Genomic DNA, 15,422 nt, shown 5'->3' with positions numbered 1-15,422 from the left:
GAGCGAGCAGCAACAGGAGTAGACCCAGACCGGGAGGAGCGGCCCGAAGCAGTCAAAGAGGCGAGTGGAGAGGTAGGTGTGCCGGATCGGGTCGGGCCTGGAGAGCGAGCAAGCCCGGGGCCTGAAACCCGAGAAACACCGGGGTCGGAGAAACTCGGACAAACACCGGGGCCGGGACAGCACAGCCGAGCCGAGAGGCTGGGGCCAGAGCAGAAGCCCGGAGAGAGCGTTGGGAGCTGAGAGCTGAGAGCGCGAAATTTGAATGAAGGGAAACGGCTGAAAGGAGAAAAGGAGCAAAGAGAGGTAACTGCACCTAGAGAGAGAGAGACGGAGCGAGAGAGCGTGAGAAAGAGAGAGGAGAGGAAACACCAGCTGCAGAGAAAAAGCCGGAGAAATAAGTTTTACCTAACTCTACCTAAGTTTCATTTTAGTTAAAGTTAGTTCGGAAAAAGTTTAATTTTATTTAAATTTAGCTCGAAAAAAAAAAAAAGGAAACTGAAAAAAGAACAACAAACCCGCGAGGAAAAGGAATAGAAACCCGAGAGAAACGATAAACTACCCGAACCAAGAGCCTGTGAGAAAAAGAGAAAGATAAACCTTTAAGAGCAGCTATATCAAAGATGAACCCCTGAAAAACTCCCAATTTTGGACATAAAAGTGGGCTAAGGTGGAACACGACACAAAAAAGAGAAAAAAAAAGTTATCTATCTGAGACAAAAAACAAACGACTACAATGAGCAGGGAAATGATATATCCTGAGCAATGCACAAAAAATAAAGCAAAGGAAAAATACAAGTACACAACACTAAAAAATAACCCAGAAATCCTCTACGTTGACTATACCACACACAAAGGGACTAAGCTGAAGAACAACCTTATATTCTACACCGAATACGTCACCTCCTGGAAGGAGACTTTACAAAAACACTACACATACGTCTCCAGTGAAGGTATTGGCAGTGGAGGCAGACTGAAAATATGTAAAGATGGAAACCTAGATAAAGATGACCCCCTGCTAACCATAAGCTACTACAACAAAAATAGAAAGATCATGATACAGGGGAATGTGGAAAATCTGGACACCTTCGAAAAGGAATTCCCCCAGTTGAAAACTAAGGCAGACACAAAGAGGACCAATGGACAGGAAGCAAAAGAGAGTCGAACAGAGGATGATGAGAGCCAAGTGGAGGAAGAGGAAGAGAGACCAGCAGAGGAAAACAACTCCCTGCACATCTCCACCCCCCCCCACACCTCTCAACGAAAACAAAATGATGAAAGAGAATCTGGCCAAACTAGAACTTGATTTCAACGAATACAGAGAAACAGTGGCCCAGAATTTGAAGGAGGAATTCAAACAGCGAAAAACGGAATACGAGTCCACCATCCACAAGATGAGAAAGACCATAGAGGAGCAAAGAAATGAGATCAAAGAACTCCGTACTCAACAAAACAAAACGAAGGAGACCGTAGAAAGGCTCAGCAGGCAACACAAACCTCTTAAGGTCCAAAAACCTGAGGACACAAAAACAACACACACAAAGACACAGAACCCGCCGGATGCCACCCCACACGAAGACACACCGAAAGCCACAAACCCCGCTCCAACCAGCCCTCAGTCGAGTCATGCCCAGACTACTGCTACCCAGTCCTCACACACAGGAACACAAAAACCGACAGATACCCCCCAAACGATGACACACCGAAAGCCCCAAACCCCGCTCCTACCACACAACATATCCCAGAAACCCAGCCAACAACCAGCCACCAGGCGAGCCCTAGCCAGACTACTGTTACCCAGTCTGAAAAACCAGCCCCTCAGGCGGTCCTGCTGACCGACTCCAACGGAAAGTTTCTGGACCCCCAGAGGCTGTTCCCAGACCATCAAGTCCTGAAAAAATGGTGCAGCAACACAGGCCAAGCAATGAAGATCCTGAACAAAGAATCCCTTGGAAGCCCCAAATGGATTGTGATCCACACAGGCACGAACGACCTACGCACCCTACAGGAAGGCACGGCTTGGGCGGTGAGCAGGATGGCAGAAAAGGCCAGCAGGGAATTCCCCGAGGCGCGGATCGTGATCTCCACACTACTGCCCAGAAAGGACACCCCAGCCTATATAATCCACAACACCAACAGGGAGATCGACACGAGATGATCTGTCCTCCCCAACGTTTCCCTGGCCCATCATCCAAACATCAACACAAGGGACCTCTATGACGAAATACATCTACTCAAACAGCGGATGTGGGTCTTCGCAAGAAACCTCATAAACACTGCCAAAAGACGCAGCCCTCCCACCCCCTCTACCATTGGGAGCCCAAACAGGACCACCAATGTCCCCCACCCCCCTTTACAAAACCAACAAAAGAACCGTGCTTTTATACCTGACCCAAGACCCCCCTCTAGACCACAGACTGTAGACCAAGAACTGAGAAAGATCATGACGATGCTGAACAGCCTGATAGAAAGCCGGAGAAATTATTAATATTGTTATTTATCATTATCATTATTGTTATCTTATCAGTATTATTACTATTATTAGATAGATATATGTGCATGCCTCATGAAATTTATACTAAATCATCATTTAGCATTATAGAAAATAGTGTTTCCACACTCATCCCACAAAATAGGTCCATTTTATTTCGTTTTATTGAACTATATAAATGCGTTCTTTCCACATAAGCTGCTGGAATATCCAGGGCCTCCGCTCCTCAACTTTTGGGATGAAGAGTACAGACCCTGAATTCCTAAAAGCTATAAAAGACATTGATATAATTGTGTTAACAGAAACATGGTGCCAAAAGGACATGCCGACCCACTGTCCTACAATGTACCATGAAATCATTGTGCCCTCAGTAAAGAACACTAAAACACGCAAGGGCAGAACCTCCGGGGGAATATTGGTGTGGTATAAGGGAGAACTGGACAAACACATCTCACCGGTAAAACAGGGGAAATCACACGTATGGCTAAAACTAGATAAAAATATAGGAATAGCAAAAAAAGATGTTTACTTATGTGCGATCTACATACCTCCAATAGATTCGCCATATTTCGAAGAGGAGTTATTTGATACTCTCCACATGGAAATCAGCCATTTCCAGGCCCAAGGAAAGGTGATAATATGTGGGGACCTAAATGCAAGGACCGGTTGTGAACCTGACTTCATAGACCCACAGGGAAACAACCATGTGTTTGGCCAGACCCCTTTAGATGTCACACCAGCCATCGCAAATCGGAACAAACTTGATCGTGAAATAAATAAAAGCGGTAGGGAGGTAGTGCAACTCTGCCGAGCCTTAGGCCTGTACATAGTTAATGGTAGGTTCAGAGGGGATTCCCAAGGGAGACTCACATACTCCTCAACTCTTGGGTCTAGTGTGGTGGACTATACAATCACTGACCTGGACCCCTGCGATATCAATGCATTCACTGTCAGGCAGCAATCCCCCCTCTCAGACCATAACCAAATAAATGTGTACCTTAAACTTTCTGCCCAAACTACAGACACAAAAAAGGAACACAGTAAGCTACATAAAATAAACCAGACATACAGATGGGCCCCAGACAGTGGAGATAAATTCATCACAGCACTAAATTCACCTGATCTCACAAGTAAAATTTCAAAATTTAAAGAAAATCTATATGAGATCACCAGAGATGGTGTAAACACGGCCATAGAGGATATAAATATGATCTTCCATGAGGCAGCTGTAAAAGCCGACATCGTGAAACAGAAGAGGAAGCGTCACAAAAGACAAAATAAAAATATGAAATGGTTTGACCACGAATGCAAAAATGCCAGAAAAGACCTGAGAAAAATATCAAACCAAAAGCATCGGCAACCAAACAATCCGGACCTACGTACTAGATACAATGAAACCCTCAAAAGATATAAACGCACCATTAGGAACAAAACACAAAACTATACCCACAAAATACTCGAAGAAATTGAAAACTCCACCAATCCAAAACAATTCTGGGAAATGTGGAATAACCTGAGTACAACACAATTGCAAGCATTACCAATCCAAGATGGCGACATCTGGAGAACACATTTTGAAAACCTCTACAAAGACATCCCAATAAACAAAACAAACCCAAGTCAACATCAGGTCACAGAAAAACTACACACATTAGAAGCAACAATTAAAGACAACCAAAACCCTCTAGACTCCCCAATCACATGGAAAGAACTGGCCACAAAAACAAAATCTCTCCAACTAAAGAAAGCCTGTGGCCCAGACAACATCAAAAATGAAATGCTAAAGTTCAGCAATATGGAGATGCAGGGTGCGATACTCAAACTATTCAACATCATATTACGCTCAGGCTGTTTTCCCGATATCTGGTGCCAAGGACTAATCTCCCCCATATATAAAAGTGGAAACAAATCCGACCCAAATAACTACCGCGGCATCTGTGTCAACAGTTGTCTAGGGAAGTTATTCTGCAGTATTCTAAATAGTAGATTACTTGATTTTCTTAACAAACATAATATCCTCAGAAAAAACCAAATAGGCTTTCTTCCAAAACACCGCACCGCCGACCATATCTATACCCTTCACACCCTCATTGAAAAACATAAACACCAAACAAAAAATGGGAAAATATTCGCCTGTTTCATCGACTTCAAGAAAGCCTTTGACTCTATATGGCACGAAGGGCTCTATTATAAACTTCTTCAGTGTGGAATAGGGGGCAAAGTCTATGACCTTATTAAATCAATGTATCTGAAAAACAAATGCGGGGTCAAAATTGGAGACAAACGCACCGATTTCTTCACCCAGAGAAGAGGCGTCCGGCAGGGCTGCAATTTGAGCCCGACCCTGTTCAACATATACATAAATGAATTAGCAGACATGCTGGAGCAAAGCGAGTCACCAGGTCTCCGTCTCCTGGATGGAGAAGTGAAGTCCCTGTTCTATGCAGACGACTTGGTTCTGCTGTCTCCCACAGAACAGGGATTACAGCAACAACTAGACCTACTCGACAAATACTGCCAAAATTGGGCTCTAACTGTAAATCTAAAGAAAACCAACATCATGATTTTTCAGAAAAGACCCAGATGTCAGGAAAACAAATACCAGTTTACCCTCAGTGATACCACTATAGGACACACTATGAGCTACACCTACCTTGGTCTAACTATTACAGCATCAGGGAGCTTCAGCATAGCAGTGAATGCACTAAAGGAAAAAGCCCGAAGAGCCCTATATGCAATAAAAAGAAAATTCTACAACATCCAAATCCCAATCAAAATCTGGCTCAAAATTTTTGACAGCATAATCCTGCCCATTGCACTGTACGGTAGTGAAGTATGGGGCCCGCTAAATCACCAAAGCTACACTAAATGGGAAAAACACACAATAGAAGCCCTACATGCAGAATTCTGCCGAAGCATCCTTCGCACCCAAAGAAAAACGCCAACAAATGCATGCAGAGCCGAACTAGGCAGATACCCACTGATAATAAACATCCAAAAACGAGCACTAAACTTCCTAAATCACCTCAAATCTAGCTCCCCAGACACCCTTCATTTCAAAGCCTTTCAGACCCAAGAGTTAAACCCAGAAAAGAGTCCCCTGAGTCAGCTGCTACTGAAACTAAGTACTCAGCCGGACCCTGACCAGCCCCAGACCAACACAGCCGTCCAAACACCAATCCGAGTGAACCAAATCATTAAAAAATGCAAAGAAACCTACCTGGAACATTGGAACAAAATAACCGAAAGCCAAAGCAGATTAGAATGTTACCGGGCCCTAAAAAGAGAATATAAACTGGCAGACTACCTCACGACCATCAGAGACACAAAACAGAGACAGACCCTCACCAGGTACAGACTAAGCGACCACCAACTGGAAATTGAAAAAGGCAGATACAAGAAATCCTGGCAGCCTAGAGAGAATAGAATATGCGATCAATGTCTGGCTGGCGAGGTTGAAACAGAAATGCATTTCCTCCTAAAATGCGAAAAATTCAACACATCAAGAAACATATTATTCAACAAGCTAAGCCAAACAACCCCAGATTTCAAGGAATTGGATGATCTGTCAAAATTGAGATTAGTCCTAGGAGAAGGAGACAGACCATACCTTGGGGCTAAATATGTAACAACATGTCACAACCTGAGGACTGTTTAAAAGTAAGACTGTTTAAAATTAATATTGAACGTACCAAATGAAGTAGAAAGACTGTTTAAAATTAATATTGTTTAAAAGTAATATTGTATATACCCAACAAATGTCAAATCGATTGACACCGACAGAATGTTGGAAAACTGTACCTTTTTGCTATGTAAGCTTTGGCAATATGGTTCTTTGTAAACTTTCATGCCAATAAAGCATTTGAACTGAACTGAACTGAACTGATAGGTTGTGTGAGAGAGAGAGAGATTGGGAGTGAGAGAGAGAGAGAGAGATTGGGGGTGTGAGAGAGAGAGATTGGGAGTGTGAGAGACAGGGATTGGGAGTGTGAGAGAGTTAGACTTGGAGTGTGAGAGAGAGATTGGGAGTGTGATAGAGAGAAGGATTGGGAGTGTGAGGGAGAGAGACTGGGAGTGAGAGAGAGAGATTGGGAATGTGAGAGTTAGAGAGATTGGGAGTGAGAGAGAGAGAGACTGGGAGTGTGAGAGAGAGAGAGACTGGAGGTGAGAGCATGAGAGATTGGGAGTGTGAGAGAGAGAGAGAGATTGGGAGTCTGAGAGAGAGAGAGAGAATGGGAGTCTGAGAGAGAGAGATTGGATGTGTGACAGAGAGATTGGGAGTGTGAGAGAGAGAGAGATTGGGAGTGTGAGAGAGAGAGACTGGGAGTGTGAGAGAGAGAGAGACTGGGGGTGAGAGCAAGAGAGATTGGGAGTGTGAGAGAGAGAGAGAGATTAGGAGAGTGAGAGAGAGAGAAAGAATGGGAGTCTGAGAGAGAGAGATTGGGAGTGTGAGAGAGATACATTGGGAGTGTGAGAGAGAGAGGTTGGGCGTGTGAGAGAGAGACTGGGAGTGAGAGAGAGAGAGATTGGGGGTGTGAGAGAGAGAGATAGGGAGTGTGAGAGAGGGAGACTGGGAGTTACAGGTGTGAGGGAGAGAGAGAGAGAGAGAGACCGAGCGAGAGAGAGAGAGACAGAGAGAGCGAGAGACCGAGCGAGAGAGAGAGAGAGAGAGAGAGCAGAGCCCGAGCAGCAACCGGAGCACGGAGCCTGAAGCCGGAGAAAGGCCTGAGGAACCGGGCCGAGCGAGGCACCGGAGAGAAGGAGAGCGAGCAGCAACAGGAGTAGACCCAGACCGGGAGGAGCGGCCCGAAGCAGTCAAAGAGGCGAGTGGAGAGGTAGGTGTGCCGGATCGGGTCGGGCCTGGAGAGCGAGCAAGCCCGGGGCCTGAAACCCGAGAAACACCGGGGTCGGAGAAACTCGGACAAACACCGGGGCCGGGACAGCACAGCCGAGCCGAGAGGCTGGGGCCAGAGCAGAAGCCCGGAGAGAGCGTTGGGAGCTGAGAGCTGAGAGCGCGAAATTTGAATGAAGGGAAACGGCTGAAAGGAGAAAAGGAGCAAAGAGAGGTAACTGCACCTAGAGAGAGAGAGACGGAGCGAGAGAGCGTGAGAGAGAGAGAGGAGAGGAAACACCAGCTGCAGAGAAAAAGCCGGAGAAATAAGTTTTACCTAACTCTACCTAAGTTTCATTTTAGTTAAAGTTAGTTCGGAAAAAGTTTAATTTTATTTAAATTTAGCTCGAAAAAAAAAAAAAGGAAACTGAAAAAAGAACAACAAACCCGCGAGGAAAAGGAATAGAAACCCGAGAGAAACGATAAACTACCCGAACCAAGAGCCTGTGAGAAAAAGAGAAAGATAAACCTTTAAGAGCAGCTATATCAAAGATGAACCCCTGAAAAACTCCCAATTTTGGACATAAAAGTGGGCTAAGGTGGAACACGACACAAAAAAGAGAAAAAAAAAGTTATCTATCTGAGACAAAAAACAAACGACTACAATGAGCAGGGAAATGATATATCCTGAGCAATGCACAAAAAATAAAGCAAAGGAAAAATACAAGTACACAACACTAAAAAATAACCCAGAAATCCTCTACGTTGACTATACCACACACAAAGGGACTAAGCTGAAGAACAACCTTATATTCTACACCGAATACGTCACCTCCTGGAAGGAGACTTTACAAAAACACTACACATACGTCTCCAGTGAAGGTATTGGCAGTGGAGGCAGACTGAAAATATGTAAAGATGGAAACCTAGATAAAGATGACCCCCTGCTAACCATAAGCTACTACAACAAAAATAGAAAGATCATGATACAGGGGAATGTGGAAAATCTGGACACCTTCGAAAAGGAATTCCCCCAGTTGAAAACTAAGGCAGACACAAAGAGGACCAATGGACAGGAAGCAAAAGAGAGTCGAACAGAGGATGATGAGAGCCAAGTGGAGGAAGAGGAAGAGAGACCAGCAGAGGAAAACAACTCCCTGCACATCTCCACCCCCCCCACACCTCTCAACGAAAACAAAATGATGAAAGAGAATCTGGCCAAACTAGAACTTGATTTCAACGAATACAGAGAAACAGTGGCCCAGAATTTGAAGGAGGAATTCAAACAGCGAAAAACGGAATACGAGTCCACCATCCACAAGATGAGAAAGACCATAGAGGAGCAAAGAAATGAGATCAAAGAACTCCGTACTCAACAAAACAAAACGAAGGAGACCGTAGAAAGGCTCAGCAGGCAACACAAACCTCTTAAGGTCCAAAAACCTGAGGACACAAAAACAACACACACAAAGACACAGAACCCGCCGGATGCCACCCCACACGAAGACACACCGAAAGCCACAAACCCCGCTCCAACCAGCCCTCAGTCGAGTCATGCCCAGACTACTGCTACCCAGTCCTCACACACAGGAACACAAAAACCGACAGATACCCCCCCAAACGATGACACACCGAAAGCCCCAAACCCCGCTCCTACCACACAACATATCCCAGAAACCCAGCCAACAACCAGCCACCAGGCGAGCCCTAGCCAGACTACTGTTACCCAGTCTGAAAAACCAGCCCCTCAGGCGGTCCTGCTGACCGACTCCAACGGAAAGTTTCTGGACCCCCAGAGGCTGTTCCCAGACCATCAAGTCCTGAAAAAATGGTGCAGCAACACAGGCCAAGCAATGAAGATCCTGAACAAAGAATCCCTTGGAAGCCCCAAATGGATTGTGATCCACACAGGCACGAACGACCTACGCACCCTACAGGAAGGCACGGCTTGGGCGGTGAGCAGGATGGCAGAAAAGGCCAGCAGGGAATTCCCCGAGGCGCGGATCGTGATCTCCACACTACTGCCCAGAAAGGACACCCCAGCCTATATAATCCACAACACCAACAGGGAGATCGACACGAGATGATCTGTCCTCCCCAACGTCTCCCTGGCCCATCATCCAAACATCAACACAAGGGACCTCTATGACGAAATACATCTACTCAAACAGCGGATGTGGGTCTTCGCAAGAAACCTCATAAACACTGCCAAAAGACGCAGCCCTCCCACCCCCTCTACCATTGGGAGCCCAAACAGGACCACCAATGTCCCCCACCCCCCTTTACAAAACCAACAAAAGAACCGTGCTTTTATACCTGACCCAAGACCCCCCTCTAGACCACAGACTGTAGACCAAGAACTGAGAAAGATCATGACGATGCTGAACAGCCTGATAGAAAGCCGGAGAAATTATTAATATTGTTATTTATCATTATCATTATTGTTATCTTATCAGTATTATTACTATTATTAGATAGATATATGTGCATGCCTCATGAAATTTATACTAAATCATCATTTAGCATTATAGAAAATAGTGTTTCCACACTCATCCCACAAAATAGGTCCATTTTATTTCGTTTTATTGAACTATATAAATGCGTTCTTTCCACATAAGCTGCTGGAATATCCAGGGCCTCCGCTCCTCAACTTTTGGGATGAAGAGTACAGACCCTGAATTCCTAAAAGCTATAAAAGACATTGATATAATTGTGTTAACAGAAACATGGTGCCAAAAGGACATGCCGACCCACTGTCCTCCAATGTACCATGAAATCATTGTGCCCTCAGTAAAGAACACTAAAACACGCAAGGGCAGAACCTCCGGGGGAATATTGGTGTGGTATAAGGGAGAACTGGACAAACACATCTCACCGGTAAAACAGGGGAAATCACACGTATGGCTAAAACTAGATAAAAATATAGGAATAGCAAAAAAAGATGTTTACTTATGTGCGATCTACATACCTCCAATAGATTCGCCATATTTCGAAGAGGAGTTATTTGATACTCTCCACATGGAAATCAGCCATTTCCAGGCCCAAGGAAAGGTGATAATATGTGGGGACCTAAATGCAAGGACCGGTTGTGAACCTGACTTCATAGACCCACAGGGAAACAACCATGTGTTTGGCCAGACCCCTTTAGATGTCACACCAGCCATCGCAAATCGGAACAAACTTGATCGTGAAATAAATAAAAGCGGTAGGGAGGTAGTGCAACTCTGCCGAGCCTTAGGCCTGTACATAGTTAATGGTAGGTTCAGAGGGGATTCCCAAGGGAGACTCACATACCCTCAACTCTTGGGTCTAGTGTGGTGGACTATACAATCACTGACCTGGACCCCTGCGATATCAATGCATTCACTGTCAGGCAGCAATCCCCCCTCTCAGACCATAACCAAATAAATGTGTACCTTAAACTTTCTGCCCAAACTACAGACACAAAAAAGGAACACAGTAAGCTACATAAAATAAACCAGACATACAGATGGGCCCCAGACAGTGGAGATAAATTCATCACAGCACTAAATTCACCTGATCTCACAAGTAAAATTTCAAAATTTAAAGAAAATCTATATGAGATCACCAGAGATGGTGTAAACACGGCCATAGAGGATATAAATATGATCTTCCATGAGGCAGCTGTAAAAGCCGACATCGTGAAACAGAAGAGGAAGCGTCACAAAAGACAAAATAAAAATATGAAATGGTTTGACCACGAATGCAAAAATGCCAGAAAAGACCTGAGAAAAATATCAAACCAAAAGCATCGGCAACCAAACAATCCGCACCTACGTACTAGATACAATGAAACCCTCAAAAGATATAAACGCACCATTAGGAACAAAACACAAAACTATACCCACAAAATACTCGAAGAAATTGAAAACTCCACCAATCCAAAACAATTCTGGGAAATGTGGAATAACCTGAGTACAACACAATTGCAAGCATTACCAATCCAAGATGGCGACATCTGGAGAACACATTTTGAAAACCTCTACAAAGACATCCCAATAAACAAAACAAACCCAAGTCAACATCAGGTCACAGAAAAACTACACACATTAGAAGCAACAATTAAAGACAACCAAAACCCTCTAGACTCCCCAATCACATGGAAAGAACTGGCCACAAAAACAAAATCTCTCCAACTAAAGAAAGCCTGTGGCCCAGACAACATCAAAAATGAAATGCTAAAGTTCAGCAATATGGAGATGCAGGGTGCGATACTCAAACTATTCAACATCATATTACGCTCAGGCTGTTTTCCCGATATCTGGTGCCAAGGACTAATCTCCCCCATATATAAAAGTGGAAACAAATCCGACCCAAATAACTACCGCGGCATCTGTGTCAACAGTTGTCTAGGGAAGTTATTCTGCAGTATTCTAAATAGTAGATTACTTGATTTTCTTAACAAACATAATATCCTCAGAAAAAACCAAATAGGCTTTCTTCCAAAACACCGCACCGCCGACCATATCTATACCCTTCACACCCTCATTGAAAAACATAAACACCAAACAAAAAATGGGAAAATATTCGCCTGTTTCATCGACTTCAAGAAAGCCTTTGACTCTATATGGCACGAAGGGCTCTATTATAAACTTCTTCAGTGTGGAATAGGGGGCAAAGTCTATGACCTTATTAAATCAATGTATCTGAAAAACAAATGCGGGGTCAAAATTGGAGACAAACGCACCGATTTCTTCACCCAGAGAAGAGGCGTCCGGCAGGGCTGCAATTTGAGCCCGACCCTGTTCAACATATACATAAATGAATTAGCAGACATGCTGGAGCAAAGCGAGTCACCAGGTCTCCGTCTCCTGGATGGAGAAGTGAAGTCCCTGTTCTATGCGGACGACCTGGTTCTGCTGTCTCCCACAGAACAGGGATTACAGCAACAACTAGACCTACTCGACAAATACTGCCAAAATTGGGCTCTAACAGTAAATCTAAAGAAAACCAACATCACGATTTTTCAGAAAAGACCCAGATGTCAGGAAAACAAATACCAGTTTACCCTCAGTGATACCACTATAGGACACACTATGAGCTACACCTACCTTGGTCTAACTATTACAGCATCAGGGAGCTTCAGCATAGCAGTGAATGCACTAAAGGAAAAAGCCCGAAGAGCCCTATATGCAATAAAAAGAAAATTCTACAACATCCAAATCCCAATCAAAATCTGGCTCAAAATTTTTGACAGCATAATCCTGCCCATTGCACTGTACGGTAGTGAAGTATGGGGCCCGCTAAATCACCAAAGCTACACTAAATGGGAAAAACACACAATAGAAGCCCTACATGCAGAATTCTGCCGAAGCATCCTTCGCACCCAAAGAAAAACGCCAACAAATGCATGCAGAGCCGAACTAGGCAGATACCCACTGATAATAAACATCCAAAAACGAGCACTAAACTTCCTAAATCACCACAAATCTAGCTCCCCAGACACCCTTCATTTCAAAGCCTTTCAGACCCAAGAACTAAACCCAGAAAAGAGTCCCCTGAGTCAGCTGCTACTGAAACTAAATACTCAGCCGGACCCTGACCAGCCCCAGACCAACACAGCCGTCCAAACACCAATCCGAGTGAACCAAATCATTAAAAAATGCAAAGAAACCTACCTGGAACATTGGAACAAAATAACCGAAAGCCAAAGCAGATTAGAATGTTACCGGGCCCTAAAAAGAGAATATAAACTGGCAGACTACCTCACGACCATCAGAGACACAAAACAGAGACAGACCCTCACCAGGTACAGACTAAGCGACCACCAACTGGAAATTGAAAAAGGCAGATACAAGAAATCCTGGCAGCCGAGAGAGAATAGAATATGCAATCAATGTCTGGCTGGCGAGGTTGAAACAGAAATGCATTTCCTCCTAAAATGCGAAAAATTCAACACATCAAGAAACATATTATTCAACAAGCTAAGCCAAACAACCCCAGATTTCAAGGAATTGGATGATCTGTCAAAATTGAGATTAGTCCTAGGAGAAGGAGACAGACCATACCTTGGGGCTAAATATGTAACAACATGTCACAACCTGAGGACTGTTTAAAAGTAAGACTGTTTGAAATTAATATTGAACGTACCAAATGAAGTAGAAAGACTGTTTAAAATTAATATTGTTTAAAAGTAATATTGTATGTACCCAACAAATGTCAAATCGATTGACACCTACAGAATGTTGGAAAACTGTACCTTTTTGCTATGTAAGCTTTGGCAATATGGTTCTCTGTAAACTTTAATGCCAATCAAGCATTTGAAATGGAATTGGAATTGGAATTGGAATTGGAGAGAATGGGAGTGTGACAGAGAGAGATTGGGAGTATGAGAGAGAGATTGGGAGTGTGAGAGAGAGAGACTGGGAGTGAGAGAGAGAGAGATTGGGAGTGTGAGAGAGAGAGATTGGGAGTGTGAGTGAGTTAGAGATTGGGAGTGTGAGAGAGACAGAGAGATTAGGAGTGTCAGAGAGAGATATTGGGAGTGTGAGAGAGAGAGAGATTGGGAGTGTCATCGAGAGAGATGGGGAGTGTGAGAGAGAGAGAGATTGGGAGTGAGAGAGAGAGAGTGAGATTGGGGGTGTGAGAGAGAGAGATTGGGAGTGTGAGAGAGGGAGATTGGGTGTGTGAGAGAGAGAGACTGGGAGTGTAAGAGAGAGATTGGGAGTGTGAGAGAGAGAGAGCTTGGGAGTCTGAGGGAGAGAGACTGGGAGTGAGAAGGAGAGGTTGGGAGTGTGAGAGAGAGAGAGCTTGTGTGTGTGAGAGAGAGAGAGATTGGGAGTGTGAGAGAGAGAGAATGTGAGGGTGAGAGAGAGAGAGAGATTGGGAGTGTCAGAGAGAGATATTGGGAGTGTGAGAGAGACAGAGATTGGGAGTGTCAGAGGGAGAGATTGGGTGTGTGAGAGAGAGATTGGGAGCGTGAGAGAGAGAGAGATTGGGTGTCTGAGAGAGAGAGAGATTGGAAGTGTGAGAGAGAGATTGGGAGTGTGAGAGAGAGAGAGAGATTGGGAGTGAGAGAGAGAGAGACTGGGAGTGAGAGAGAGAGAGATTGGGTGTGTGAGAGAGAGAGATTGGGAGTGTGAGAGAGAGAGATTGGGAGTGTGTGAGAGAGAGAGATTGGGAGTATGAGGGAGAGAGAGATTGGGAGTGTGAGAGAGAGAGAGATTGGGAGTGAGAGAGAGAGAGATTGGGAGTGAGAGAGAGAGATTGGGAGTGTGAGAGAGAGACTGGGAGTGAGAGAGAGAGAGATTGGGAGTGTGAGAGAGAGAGAGATTGGGAGTGTGGAGAGAGAGAATTTGAGTGTGAGAGAGAGAGAATGGGACTGTGAGAGAGAGAGAGAGATTGGGATTGTCAGAGAGAGAGATTGGGTGTGTGAGAGAGAGAGAGTGGGAGTGTCAGAGAGCGAGATTGCGAGTGAGCGAGAGAGAGTGAGATTGGGGGTGTGAGAGAGAGAGAGACTGGGAGTGAGAGAGAGATTGGGAGTGTGAGAGAGAGAGAGATTGGGAGTGAGAGAGAGAGATTGGGAGTGTGAGAGAGAGAGACGGGGAGTGAGAGAGAGAGAGAGATTGGGAGTATGAGAGAGAGAGAGATTGGGAGTGTGATAGAGAGAGATTGGGAGTGTGACAGAGAGAGAGATTGGGAGTGTGAGAGAGAGAGACATTGGGAGTATGAGAGAGAGAGAGATTGGGAGTGTGAGAGAGAGAGATTGGGAGTGTGAGAGACAGTGTGATTGGGAGTATGAGAGAGAGAGAGATTGGGAGTGTGAGAGAGAGAGACATTGGGAGTGTGAGGGAGAGAGAGAGATTGGGAGTGTGAGAGAGAGAGAGATTGGGAGTGTGAGAGAGAGAGAGATTGGAAGTGTGAGAGAGAGCGAGATTGGGAGTGTGTGAGAGAGCGAGACTGGGAGTGTGTGAGAGAGAGAGACTGGGAGTGAGAGAGAGAGAGAGACTGGGAGTGTGAGAGAGAGAGAGACTGGGAGTGTGAGAGAGAGAGAGATTGGGAGTGTGAGAGAGAGAGAGATTGGGAGTGAGAGAGAGAGAGATTGGGAGTGTGAGAGAGAGATTGGGAGTGTGAGAGAGAGAG

This window comes from Somniosus microcephalus, unplaced genomic scaffold, assembly GCF_052327205.1.
Source record: "Somniosus microcephalus isolate GS21.2 unplaced genomic scaffold, FLI_Smic_1.0 scaffold163, whole genome shotgun sequence".
In the NCBI taxonomy this organism is placed as follows: domain Eukaryota; kingdom Metazoa; phylum Chordata; class Chondrichthyes; order Squaliformes; family Somniosidae; genus Somniosus; species Somniosus microcephalus.
This window is presented reverse-complemented; position numbering follows the sequence as displayed.